This window comes from Glandiceps talaboti, chromosome 18 (assembly GCF_964340395.1).
Source record: "Glandiceps talaboti chromosome 18, keGlaTala1.1, whole genome shotgun sequence".
In the NCBI taxonomy this organism is placed as follows: Eukaryota; Metazoa; Hemichordata; class Enteropneusta; family Spengelidae; genus Glandiceps; species Glandiceps talaboti.
In genome coordinates this window covers 21,019,437-21,034,531 of record NC_135566.1, presented here as the reverse complement: position 1 = coordinate 21,034,531, position 15,095 = coordinate 21,019,437, and positions in this window count along the sequence as shown.

Here is a 15,095-nt window from a genome sequence, read left to right as displayed (position 1 = left end):
CATCTTTAGGCATAGATAATTGAGCATACCAAAACATTTCTAATTGTACATGTATCCTGTATCTAGTTTTATAGGGGAGACATAGGCAGATAGTCATTGACAGAGAGAAGGGAAGGGCATATTAACTGAAGGGAGGGACAGATATTAACAGAAGGGAGGGACAGATATTGACAGAAGGGAGGGACAGAGTGATATTGACAAGGGAGGGACAGAGTGATATTGACAAAAGGGAGGGACAGAGTGATATTGAAATGTGACTGAGAGAAATGGAGAGAGGTTGATTTATGACAAAATAATCTTGGCTAGGGTCAGACTACAACACAGATATGAATGAATGTGTTGTTCCTGTATTTTTTGAGGTCTGGGTCAGTGGATTTTTCCATTCGGCTGACAAAAGATTTCTGACACCCCCCCCCCCCACCTCTGTAAAACCCAAAACAGACCCCTATCACCCTTTTAGCACAACTGAACTTCTTAGGGTCAGTAGTGGTATAGGCATGGAAAAGTCTATGTCTCTGTCTGTGAGGATGGATGTGTGTGTGTGTGTAAACAATTTAAAGTCAAAAACCGCTGAACCAATTGCCATGATATTTGGTAGGTATATTACCTTGGGTGTCTAGTTGGGAAATTGTTTAGATCAGAATGATCTTGCCACCGGTGTGTGAAGAAAATGGGGTTTTGGTAAAAAAACACAACTCAAAAAACTACTGGGCAGATCAATCTGAAATGTAGTGAAAACATTTTAGGGGTGTTTGGATTAAGAATTGTTCATGACATGATGATCCCATCTTTGATATGCAAATTACATATAAAATTGTGTCTTTCTGGTCAAAATCTTTAAAACGTAGGTACAGGCCAGGTCAGGTCAGTTTATTTTTCGTATTCGAGAGAAAAAAACAAGTAATATCACAAATATTGTGGATGCGGAAACTGACATCAACTTAAAAAGACAATATAAAAGTGTTCCTCCAATCTATAATGGCTATACATTTGATGGGAAGAAACCAATAACATAGAGCCCATATGGAAAAAATAGAAAAAATGACTACCTGAACTAAACACTCCCACATAAAAAAAAATCTACCTACCCCACGTATTCTAATATTAAGCGTAATCGGAACTACACAATTTTTTTAGGCCTTAAGACACTATCTCATGATTTCAATTCTTGAATGCTGATCATGACGAGCTGTGACTGTCTGTGTAACATCAACAGTTGAATCAAAACCATCAAAACTTGTATCTATAGCAATATTTATAGCAACACTGAGAAGAGTTATAGATTCTAAAACAGTGATATACAAGAAACTCGTTCAAACCATAGACCCTCCACCAACGGAGGTCCATGTTCAAACCAATACAAATTATATATAATCAATGGTTCGAAATCTCATTGAATAAAAGACATGAAATTTGTCTTTACTTCATATTACACAGCTTGTAAAGTATTATCTACAGTTTGGTTTAGTGATTGGATCAGTCATTATTATAACATTTTACCAAATTCGTTTTGTATAGTTTGTGTCTTATAAACGAGAGGTCTAGATGTGGCCACGGGATGTGGCGCTTTCTTTGAATACTGTACTAAGGGACCGGCCAGTTTCTCCAGCCTGGGGGGAGGGGGCGGTGGATTTTGTCATCGGACCAACAAAATGTCACTGACCCCCCCCCCCCCCCCACCTGTAAAACCAAAAACAGGCTGACCCCCCATCACTTAATTCTAGAACATGATGACCATATACACATAACAGGTATTTTATATCGTGACTCAATGTAGACTGCTTGACCGTTTCACAAATACTTTACGAGATCCTATGATAGCACTATCACATAAGTATTGACAAAATAGAATACATATAGTCAAAAAGGAGTTTAATAGCATCTAGACCGTGAAAGATAGTGGGGTAAAGCTTGAGAAGGGAATATGTACACCTCTCATGGGCGGGGGGGGGGGGGTCTCCCCCTAGAACTAGCAGAAGTCTTGGAGCTTTTCATTTTGAGACTATTCAGACACTTTCAGTAAATAATTATCAAGCTTTACAAGACAGCACCAACATGTACAAAGCAACTATACATACAAATGTAGGGTTGACATATTTTTCAAATAAGGTTTAATAGCATCTTGACAGTAAGAGATAGGGGGAAGAGCTTGAGACTGGGATATGTCCACCTCTTGTCTGGAATTGTGGAGGGGAGGGGGGTCCTATGGGGTCTCCCCCTAGAAGCTCTACAGTTGTTTTTTACTCGTAAAGCCCATTTTTAGGCTATTCAGACACTTTCAGGCAATAATTTCCAAGCTTTACAAGACAACAATAACATGTAATAAGTAACTTCATAGGGTTGAAATATTTTTTAAATAAAGTTTAATAGCATCGTGACAGTAAGAGGTAGGTGGAAGAGCTTGAGACTGGGATGAATTATGTCCACCTCATGTGTGTGTGGGGGGGGGGTGCTAGGGGGTCTCCCCCTATAAGTTCTGGAGTTTATTTTTTACACTTGAAGCCCATTTTTAGGCTATTAGTATTACGACACTTTCAGGCAATAATTTCCAAGCTTTACAAGACAGCACCATCAAGTATCAGAAACTATTATTTATAACTTACATACTTGCATAAAGTTGAAATATGTTCTTAATCATTATAGTAAAGGTCAGCACATCTAATGGTAGTATCATTGGTAAGGGAGATTTGGAGTTTTAAGGCAATTTTTTTACTATCTTGGCAAACATTTCACATCTTAAAAGACAATATCATCTCAGATTAGCATAACTGAAAGCTGAAAATGGTTAAGAAAAGTTTTTTTTATATAAGTTCTTTATTCGCAATAACACAAATTAATAAATAAAAATGAAATGAAAATAATGAAAATGACAAATGCAACTGGGTGCTGGAAGATAGCTAATGAAAAGCTAGTAGGTGTCCAGTCATCCCCCCCCCCCGGGGGGGGGGGGGGCTCATGAAAAGTATAAATTAATCAGAAAAAATGAAGAATACGTAGGTATATACTTTTCGGGTGTGAAAAATACATTAAATACAAATAAAATTACATTAGAATAATACAATCTCTGAGGGCACGCTTGAAATGATTTCTTATCTGGATATGTTTAATTGATGCAGGTAAGCTATTCCAAAATTTAGCTCCATGGTAACTAAGTGAAAATTGACCCAGACGAAGATTTCTTTTTGGAATAAGGACAAGAGAGTGTGCTGTAGATCTAGTGTTATAGTCATGACTTGGAAAACTGAAATAGTCTGTGAATTTGTGAGGTAATCTGTCTGTTAGAGGTCATACATGAATATCCCAACCTGGTAATTAAATTGTTGGTAAATGTTCAAAATATTTAATTCCTTGAATAGTGGTTCACTAGGAGTTTGTGGAGGACTGAAGGTCATTACACGCACTAACCTCTTTAGGAGCTTATGAAGAGGGACTAAAGCAGAGGGGTAAGTGCTTCCCCAACTTCAAGGCAATATGAAATATGGGGAAGGACAAGAGAGTTAAACAATACAAGCAGAACATGCCTTGGAACAAAGTGTCTAAGTTTGGCAATTATTCCAATTTTGGGACTGATCCTTGCACAGATATCGTTTATGTGTGATTTCCACGTCAAATGGCAGTCAAGGGTAATGCCTAAATGTGATACCTGTTTAGTCTCTTTAACTTCTTTTGTGTTGATAAAAATTGACCCGTTCCGATGAAATGAGCTTTGATGTGTAGTAAGGAAGATCGTTGATATAAAGAAGGAAAAGTATGGGACCCAGAATAGATCCCTGGGGCACTCCATGACTAATAAGTTTATGCGAGGAGCTGTACCTGCCAACCTTAACAAACTGTTTTCTGTTGGAAAAGTAGCTTTTAAACTAGTCTATCTGCTAGACCTCGGATGCTCTTCCGATACAATACGACACACGGCCGAACATCGCTATCGAGGATGGAACATCCAAGTTCGGGCAAGCCCTCACTACGAACTTCGTTCGCTTATAGTATCGAAAGAAAGCCCGAACGTCTAGCAGCAAGACTACTTTTAAACCAGTTATGTGGGACACTCCGCACTCCATAGTAGTTGAGTTTATCTAAGAGAATTTCGTGATCAATGGTGTCAAATGCTTTAGCCAGATCAATATAGACTCCTAATACTACATTCCCATTATCAATCTTTTGTAAAATATCTTCAAGGAGATTAATCAATGCTAGTTTAGTGCTATATGTTTTTCTGAAACCCTACTGATGGGGGTAAATCAAGGAATGTCTGTCAAGAAAAGAAATTAGTTGCCTGTAAACAACTTTTTCAAAAACTTTGCTAAGTTGTGGAAGGAGGGAAATTGGTCGATAGTTACCAGTGTTATATGGGGACCTTTTTTATAAATTTGAGTTACTCGAGCAATTTTAAGACTATCAGGAAAAATACCACATGAAAGTGAAAGATTTATGATATGGCAAAGTGGTGTAGCAATGGCACTAGCGCCATCACGAAGCAATCGGGCAGGTAAGTTATCGTAACCAGTTGCTTTAGAGGGGTTTAGTAACATGATTTCATTAATGACATCTTGTTTTGAGATAGGGTGAAAATAAATGGATGAGTTGCATGACGAATGAATAAAGTTCCTATAATTAGAATTACTATTTACATTGTCAGCTAAGTTTCTACCTATGTTTGAAAAGAAATCATTGAAAGTTTCTACAATATGGCGAGGGTCTGTTATAGTGTTGTCAGGATGACAGGTGTGATTAACATCTTAATCGATATTAATTTTGCTAGGAAGATGAGACTGGGGTCCATGAGTTTTACCTAACAAGCCATTGATTTCTTTCCAGAGCTTGGTCGAGTCACCACGGCAAGCTTTAAGTTTGTTACTATAATACAACTTTTTTGATTTCCTCAGAAGGGTAGTCAAAATATTTCTGTAATTCTTGTATTTGACCTTCAGTCCGTATTCAAACTTTTTAGCTACAAGCTTGTGATAGAGTTTATACTTGGTACTGATTGATATTTTGAGACCAAAATTTTTTAATACCATTACCATAATGACATTAAAAAGGTTGGTTCGTCTGATTGTTGGTTGAATGCATGAGTGACCTCTTGGGGTGAGAGAGTCTTGGGGGTCTCCCCTAGCAGATCCGGGGGATTTTTGGTTCTAGAAACTGGAATCTGATGAGATGTGGTGATTTGTAGCTATAGTGTTAATAACATGTAGTGCCCAAAATAGAAAGTGCATCTACTATCATACTGAAGAGTAGAACAATTAATTGTGAAACAGCCAAGCATTTACATGACATTGTCTGTAACTAGTCTTACGTGAAGTAATATTAAAGAATTTATGTAAGAAACAGGGACAAGAACAAATATTTACACGTACCACATTTCAGACAAGGCTATATGCCATTGTAGAAAATGGTTTTCTTCTTCCATCACAATCCAAAACAAAATGACTCCCCTGTCTACAATTTTCAAAACAGCATGAACCCCCCCCCCGCCAATTTCAAAAACAGGGTGACCCCTCCCCCTCCCAATCCACCCCCCCCGGCCGAAGAAACTGACCGGTCCCTAAAACAGTACTTAGTGGAAAGTAATGGGTACACAGTGTCTCACTATATACATTTGTACATGTAAGTGAAATCATCGACGTACATTGGAATACAAAAGAGGGACCGGTGTGTTAGTTTTATATTCCAAATGAAATTTTGCAGGTGTGGATCCAAATGTGGAAAGTAAAAAGGGGTCGCCACAGGCATATATGTTTGCATTTTTCGATTCCCATGTGGCCTGTATGGATTAGTTTCAACATTTGTTGTTGTAATGACTTTGGAATTAATAGTATTCTCTCCGCACCTTTGAATATAGACTATCGACAGTCGCTGGTTCATTTCCATGCGATCGTACTCGATGTGGTACATGTCGTTTCATTATTAATACTAGTGATGTTTTGGCCCTAAGAACAGTGTGCCTGTTACGAGTAGATTTACTTGTCTTAGTACTAACGTAGTGTATTGCATTACATGCCAGAAATGTGATTTTTTTAATATATAGGTTCGACATTACGTCGTCTTGGTGATCGTTTTGTGGAACATCTCCGTCTGGCCAGACACAAGAATCGTAACTATCCCGTATCTATGCATTTTATTACCAACGATCACAGTGTATCAGATATGTCTATTTCAGGAATTTGTAAGGTTTCTGGCGATGAGAAACTATTGGTCATTTTCCGTCTCGGAACGCTGGAACCCATTGGAATTAATAGATTATTCACGTCATTCCCTAATCACGCTTATTTTATATTTCAGGCGTGTTCATCCACTAAACAAACCAACCCCACCTCCTCTGACAAACAAAAAAAAACACTGCCCCCCCCCCCCCCGCCCATCTGTTGACAAGACACATTCTTCTTGTTCTTGCAAAAGACACTCTAGATTCTCAAGGTACAATACAGCACACTGCACAGTTAATTGTACATGTTACATTTATAATTTTAAGTGTATCTGGTATAATTGCCAACCAAAATCCATTGCTTCACATGTATAAAGCTTTTTAGATAGGAACCCTATGAGAAGTATGATTGTCTGTTCACTAACATACAAAATATTCATGGTTTAGTAACCAAAACGTCTAGGTTATCTCTCTGATTGAACTATTACCATAGAGTAATTATCAAGTACAATATTAGAAATAGAGTTAATATACTTGTAAACCTATGTCAATAACTGTCAATGCATGTACACACACTGTACTGGCCAGTTTGCACTCTTCAAGGCACTTGTTTGTCCTGTTTATAATTGTTCAGTTTAATCATGGCACTGACTCAAAACTCCCCTCCCCTCCTTCATTAAAACGTTTTACAAAGTCATTTTATCTCGACACTGTGTGAGAAGAGCCTTTGGCTCAACAGTCTATCGAGTTTAAATAAAGTCTAATAATAATTACTCTAGCACAGAAATCTGTGCTCACCTCTGACAGCGTTCATATAAACATGATAATGCTATCGCGTCCCCAAATGAGTTAGTTTCAGGTTGCAGGTACAATTCCGTAGTGCATATTATTGCAATTAACAATTGTCTGAAGGAAATAACCGATTACAACTGCCTGTTAGTTGTGATGGATTTCTACTGACATGTGCTGTTTACCCTTGGCCCACCAGCAGGCTTAGCCAGATTAGGTTTTTTTGGTAACTTTGACTATACGTGAGTGGAGATGATCGTGGTAATCGTAACGCGTATGTACAAAAATGTATAGGAACTAGACTAACTATATACATGAACATTGAATATCCAATATCTAGACACAGGCTGGGTCAGGCACTTTCAGTCACAATGTTTGCCACATATTATTTCAAAGTGCATCTCACCCTAGATTGGTTATGTTCTGTTCGCAATTCAACATATTCAGGTCAATGAGGGCACAGATTTTAGCGTCAGTCAGTCCAGTAAATTTTAAGGTATTTAATTTCTTATGTGTTACATGAACAACTACACATACAAGATTTTATACCACAAGATGATACAATGCAACTCATGACGTGCAATACTAAGAAGTCATTTCTAACAAATAACTGTATTAAATGTGGCCATAGTGTAGTGTTGTGACTCCATGTCATATGAATGGGATGTATCAAGAGACAAAGAGTTTATATTATATTATATTTGAATGTATATTAATAGCTATTTATTGTTTATGGCTTATTTTATGCACATACATTTGTTGTTTAATAAAGGTATGGAAATTTAAATACAGCAGCGTGGCTCATGATTTCGTTTTGGTTGTTGAAAATAAGGTGACCCAGATTGAGGTGACCCCCCCCCCCCCGATTTGCCGGCTCCCCGTTCTAAAAAAAAGCTGATCGCTCCATTAACACAGAACAATGCCCAATGCATTAAGCTGGAACATTCTGTGTACCTGTCTGATCTTGTCGCCGTCAGTTACTATTATATTTAATAGGTATCCCATTCAATGAAATAAAATATAATGTACATTTGTGCAAATCAAAATACAATGACAACTATTCCAATTAACTTAAGATTACATTTTATGATAAATCACTGCATGCTTCATGTCTCTATACGACTAAAATTACAAACATTCTATACTTGTTTCATCTTGTTATCTGTCATTTCATTCAATTATGGTCATGGGTTGGCAAAGAGACGAGACAAATTTTAAAACAATTAAATCAAATACTAAGACGAGAAATTATCCCCTAAAAACCCGTAAGTCACAAACCAGTTTCTATGAATCACGATGTGGGGGCACAACTTTAATCCAAAATGGCGGAATCCATCGAAGGGAAGTCTTGTGTTAGTTTTCTTCCGAAAAGAGCATTCAGTTTTAGATATATATCTTAAATTAAACCCCAAGAAATGTAAAGAAATGGTTATGTGTTTCGCAAAAAGTGTTACTGATCCCCAGCCCCTCATGCTCGATGGTATTTCCTTGTCATCAGTTGAAAATTTTAAATACCTTGGAATCACTATTAATAATCAGTTAAAGTGGGAAAACCACGTTAATTAAATTGTTACCAAAGCTTCCATGAGGTTACATATTCTACGGATATTATGTCGGTTCGGTGCTAGCGTAGAAGACCTCAAGCTCATTTATGTATCCTTAGTTCGTTCAACTCTTGAATACTCATGTGTTGTGTGGCAGGGGGGTCTAACAGAAAAGTTAAGACGCAAATTGAGCGCATTCAGAAACGGGCCTTGCGGATAATATATCCCTTTTACAGTTACAATGAATCACTGTCCTTGTTGAATCTCGACTCACTTGAATCTAGGCGGAAAAAAATCTGTCAAAAATTTGCTAAGGATGTAATTCAGTCCAACCACAAACTCAACTATCACATCCCAACTCCAAGTAATCATAACTATGCAACCAGAAATCGTAACCGTGTGAATTTTTAATTTCGCACAAAACGCAAAGAATGTAGTCCGATAGTGTACTGTGTAAATTTGTTTCGCAATAGGTAAAATGTTTACTACATGCTTTTCCTTGCGTTCTCGTGTTTTGTGTATTTCTGTAAATTGTGTTTTGGAGTTCTGTGTCAATTTTATGCTGTTGTGGTTTTACCTTGTGAGAGATACCTTTTTAAATTGGTTTTGTGTAATTCTGTAATTTGTGTTTTGGGTTCTGTGTAAATTTTATGCTGCTGTGGTTTTACCTTGTAGAGATTCCTTTTTAAATTGGATTCAATTGTATATGTTTTTTTTTTGTAACTCAGTGTAATTTGGCCTTTTGGCCACAATGGCTGGGATTAATAAACCATTATAATTATTATTATTATTATTATTATAAATGTGTCCCATCCAGTGTCAAAATACATGGAGAGTATCAATAATTACTAGGTTAATTAATTACTAGGTTCAAGCCTATTTTGAAGAAAAACAGAATTAAAATTGTTGTACCGTACTGAAGTCTACATGGTGATTGCATGTGCATAGTACACATAGTTTCATATTTGACCAATATCTCAAACGAAAACGAAATATATCAGCAAGGCCATTCCTACAGTACTATGCATACACGTACAAGATCCAGTAAGTCACATGTTGGGGCCTACAGTTTTTCAGAATTCTTCAAAATAAGATTTATGAAATGAACCCAAATTTTTTCGTAGTTCCCCCTCTCGGCTACACATTTTAATGTGTAATTAATATACAGTAACCCCCCCCCCCCCTCCACTTCAGAGATGTATATAGTATGGTACAGTGGAAACCAACTTCAACGTCCATACATAACAATGAGAGATTTTTTACAAATATATGTGGGTTTTGCGAAAAAGGTCTCATTGGGCTGTACTTTGAGATACTTAGCAGCAGGGTTTCCCATGACAGCTAGTGGGATGGCTATATTACCTACACTTTAGCTTACCTATTCAGAGATATTTTGGCAGGCACACACACACATTTGCTTGGCTATTGACTGCCTCATAAATGTATGGTAGGTAAATGAAGTGAACAATTTTGCAAAGTACAAGGTAAACGACTGCTCCTGAGGTTTGGATGTTCAAAAAAAGTCTCCAGAGAGAGAGAGAGAGAGAGAGAGAGAGAGAGAGAGAGAGAGAGAGAGAGAGAGAGAGAGAGAGAGAGAGAGAGAGAGAGAGAGAGAGAGAGAGAGAGAGAGAGAGAGAGAGAGAGAGAGAGAGAGAGAGAGAGAGAGAGAGAGAGAGAGAGAGAGAGAGGGGGGGGGGGAGGGGGAGGGGAAGGGAGGGAGGGAGAGGGGGCATGGCTGTCACCCAACTCATCGCTCAATATAGGTTGTAGATTAGGTATTGCGTCGAAGCCAATTACTCGGTAAACGACCGCTCCTGAGATTTAATTTGGTTCAAATCACGAGCAAAATATTTCGGGGCCCCTTTCAGACCCCCCAATATCTCCCCATGCCCCCTACCGTAAATTCTGACCCCAGTCTAATATGAGGTAAAAGTTGAATAAAAATGCAAGGGAGCAAGTGTGAGGGTATAGAATGTTTTTGATTTAAGAACTAAAGTAATGCTTTCTGATGCTCAAGGTGGCAATAATACTACATAAAGCTAGAGAGCAGTGTACGCCTTTAAAAATTTTAGGACTAAAAGAGTGCTATCTGGTATTATTTTAAAATGTCAAGATGAAAACAATACCCTTTCCTTGTTATGAATTATCGAATCTACAAGTTTAGTATTTTAAAATTAAAGATAGCGTATCTGAAAAACACTTGTCCCCATGGCGTCCCTTTGTTTCAAATTCACAGACGGTCATTACTTGTAAGAGCCATTATGTAATTGACATGGATGATATAGTCATGTTTAACGTTTAGACAATAGACATTCCAAATTTTCCTGTAAAGTGATTTGTAAAATTTAGTCAATCGAATGCTGGCGATGGCCTTGGGGTGAGACCGTGAGGCCGAACTCGTCGGGGCTCTGATAAATTTAGTCTATGTTCCAGTTACGCCATACATCGTCTGGTATGCAGTTCGTCATTTCACTACACGCCTTGTTGATTAGAAAGATTTGGTATCCTGATCACACGTGAAATGTGAATTCTGAAAACTAAGACCGAGAAATAATTATTTTATCATTATGAAAAATTACAGGATTCATTCAAGGTAGTAAGGCTGCTTTCACAAAAACTTGTTAGGGGGGGGGGGGGGGTCGGGAGATTTTTTGTAAAACCCTAATTTTTTTTCAAGTACCCCCCTGCCATATTCCAAAATTTTTCAAGTACCCCCCCTGCCAAAGCCCCAAATATTTCAAGTACCCCCCTACCCGAATAAATTTTCAAGTACCCCCCACCCGAATAATTTTTTGGGGGAATACTCTTCCTGTGCGTTAACATTCCATACCAAGTACAAAACTGTACATAATACACTTAATACCAACTTTGTCCATTATATAGATAATCAATTTGTATATTGTGTGTGTGTATATATATATATATATATATATATATATATATATATATATATATATATATATATATATATATATATACACAAAAACAAAATGTTATGTTAACCAGTGCATTGCCTTTCCAAAAAACAACATATACTTGTAAATGAATTACACTTTGAATAACTCTTGTAAAATGATCAGCAGACCAACTGAGTCTTTGTTTTCTGTTCAATATTGTATTAGTAGTATACTAGTAGTGTTACAGTTGAATGTCATTTTAGTTGTATTTGCAAATATTGTGATGCACATGTTATCTAAAGAGAGTTTTATACTGTATTGTTCCAGTTCAGTTTCCTAAATGTGTGCTAAAAGAAGTCAAATTGGTCTAAATAACACTGAAAAAACTGTTAATAAAATGCATTGCCATGCATCCCGTTCTTGTTTGATGTAAATTAGTTCAATATAATGTCAAAAGAAAATAAATGTATGATTCAAAAATACCAGCCACATTTCATCTAACAGAATAGGAATCAAGTGATATATATTAGTGGTAATGATAATAAAGATGGCCCTATTATCATAGTAATTGTATATCTTAATGAACCTGGTAATACATTTACCTTGTAAGAGCCTGATTATTGCCGGGACTGGTTTTGACGTTAGATTACAAAGGTGAATGCAGGATTTTAAACAAAGTCTCAGAATGTGTTTATTTAAATTTTTGATTTCCAAGTGGTAGCTCTCCTTCCAGATCTTGTGTATATAAACATGGCATTGTCATCATCATCATCATCATCATCATCATCATCATCATCATCATCATCATCATCATCATCATCATCATCAGACCCAATTTCTCCTTCAACTTCATCAGAGTTTGAACTAGCTGTATCATCATTCTCATTGTCACTGTCATCAGATGACAAATCACTCTCACTTTCTTTAGATTGATAATAGTGGCATCTTACAGCCTCAACTTTGTCTATTTTGTGCATTCCTGCCACAGCTGGAATTTCATAGTTGGAAAGGTACTTATCAAGTTCTTTCACTTTCAATTTGGAAATGTCACCATTTCTGACAAGCGCATCCCAGTCATATTCATCAAATTTTTTTTCAGCACGTTGCTCCCTTTCTTTCATTCGTTGCTCAATTCGTCACCCCTTCAAGTTTCTCAACATTTTTACTTGACGCTAACCCTTTACTATACAGGTGTTTTAGTTGTGCACAGGGTTGGAAGTCATCTGGTGGTCTTTCACTACCATCATCTCTTGTTAATGGTGTTGAGAATACATCCATATAGTGTCAAAGTTTAGTTATTTATCTTTATATTTACAAGTAATAGTATATTCGTGCAAAGTTGAAAAGTATGTGCAAAAAACTTATTTTACTTTTTCTCTGTTAACTCGGCTTGTGAGATATTGTCTTCTGTTTCACATGTAGCAGACGTTGCCAATATGCTAATTTTAGGAAATATTTAGAATGTGTTATTAAAAGTTTGTGTTGAAAATTATAGTTATATCTATAGGATGAAAAAATACCTTGCACAGATGTTTTTGATACTTGTCAAGTATGTTTTAGAGCAGGTGCATCTTTTACATTTTGATGGCAGGCTGAGATGAACCTTTTCCAACTCTTTTTTTTTAACTTCCAAGAGCTGCAAATGTAAAATGTTGTCTGTCATATTTGTCTGTCATTTAATACTAGTAAGAATTTACATGAAAAAGTTACATAATATCATTGTGATAACGGTTATTAACCACAAACCCAAACACAGTCATGTCACAAAGAATATTTTCAGTACAGTGTAAAGGTAATTTCACACATTAAATGAACCAAATTTCAGTAGATAGTAGTAGTGTACATGAAAGACACTGGTATTTTCAGACAAAACAATCTGTACCATTCAATTCGCCCATTTCAATTTATCATTACATTAACAGTTTATTAAAAAGAAAATTAAAATTTGACTGTTTTTGTTTTTCATTTTACTAACTTGTGAGCAACTGTTTGTAGCCGCCGCCGCTGCCGCCGCCGCCGCTGTTGTTGTTGTTGTTGTTGTTGTTGACAAAGGAAGACCAACATTTTAAAAGCTTATTTTCCCATGTTTGAAAAGTCATGATGTCAATTTATTTTCAGGTACCCCCCCCCCCCCCTACAACCCATAACATTTTTTCAGGTACCCCCCACACACTACCCATATATTTTCAAGTCCCCCCTAAAATCTCCCGACCCCCCCTAACAAGTTTTTGTGAAAGCAGCCTAAGTCAGGTCAGTATAGACTGCAATACCATGTCATTGATTTGATGGTGTAGTAGTGTTTTTGGTTTATTTCACCATTTGCGAACACTTAGTATTCACCTTTGACAAGAAATTTTTTTTAAAAATAGGTGCCGCCGCTGCAGTTGGTGGCGCCAGAAACACATGAACCTGGGAATTTGTGGCTAGATTCTGTACCTGTAGCACAACAAGTTTTTTAGCTCATACCCTGGAAACACATTTATTTTTCTGTCTTGAGTTGGTCAGCAATTTTTTTCCTGTACCCCTTGACATGGTATTAATTGCAGTCTATCGGCGTTCAGTATCGCATGGTAGGGTTTGTAGTTGACAATATATACGTATCACAGACAATGTATGTTTATATATCAAAATTACCGTATCCTTTTAATAGGTTATACAACACGAACGAAGTGACCTCCAAACTCTGCTGTTGTGAAACCACGCTGTTGTGTAAGTTTAATGCCCTCTAAGTTATTGATTTTTAACATGTGATTCTAATGTCGCAGCAAGCATTTGCCATCCCGAATTTGCTATGCTTTTTATATTGGTTAGGGACCGGTCAGTTTCTTCGGCCTGGGGGGGGGGGGGTGGTGGATTGGTGGGTGGGGGTCACCCTGTTTTTGAAATAGGCAGTGGGGGGTCATGCTGTTTTGAAAAATTGTAGAGGGGGGTCATTCATTGTGTTTCGGATTGTGGTGGAATCAAAAAATCCCTGTCTACAATGACATACAACCTTGTCTGAAATGTGGTACATGTAAATATTTGTTCTTGTCCCCCAACTATACATATACATATACATGTATTACCTAGCTGATAGGGGGGGGGGGGTCAGCCTGTTTTTTTGGTTTTATAGATGAGTGAGTTTTTGTCGGCCCGATGGAAGAATCCACCGACCCCCCATGCTGGAGAAACTGACCGGTCCCTTACATTGCAACTGTATGTCTGTTAAGAGTTACAGCTTCAATGAGAATTTCTACTTCTTCGACACTGTCTGTCTGTCAGTTTTTCAAAAGATAAACGTTATTTTGTTTTAGTTTCGATATGCTTAATAATACTATATATATAAAACGTTCTCTGAATAACTCGTACTATCATGTCAGTCGCTTTCACTCTGTGCGATTTTGTACCATAATACATTTGCAATCAGACTATGCAATGCTTTAGTCACGTGGTCAAAAAACAAAAAAAACACGTAATAGTAATCGGGGTGGGGGTGGGGTGGGGTGGGGGAAGCGCCTTTGGTGGAATACAGAGTGTGAAATACCAATCTGTGGTTCATTAGCATAAGTAAGGTACCGCCCCCGCATGCCCTGCCCGTGCCATAGGTCCTCGGTGATAAAATGCAAATAAAGGGCCACCTAACCCACTAAATATATGTCCACGCCCAAATGTGAGTTTAACAAGTACACGGATCTAGAGACAGTGCATGCAGTGTTGACACTTAAAATATCGCCTGTCAGC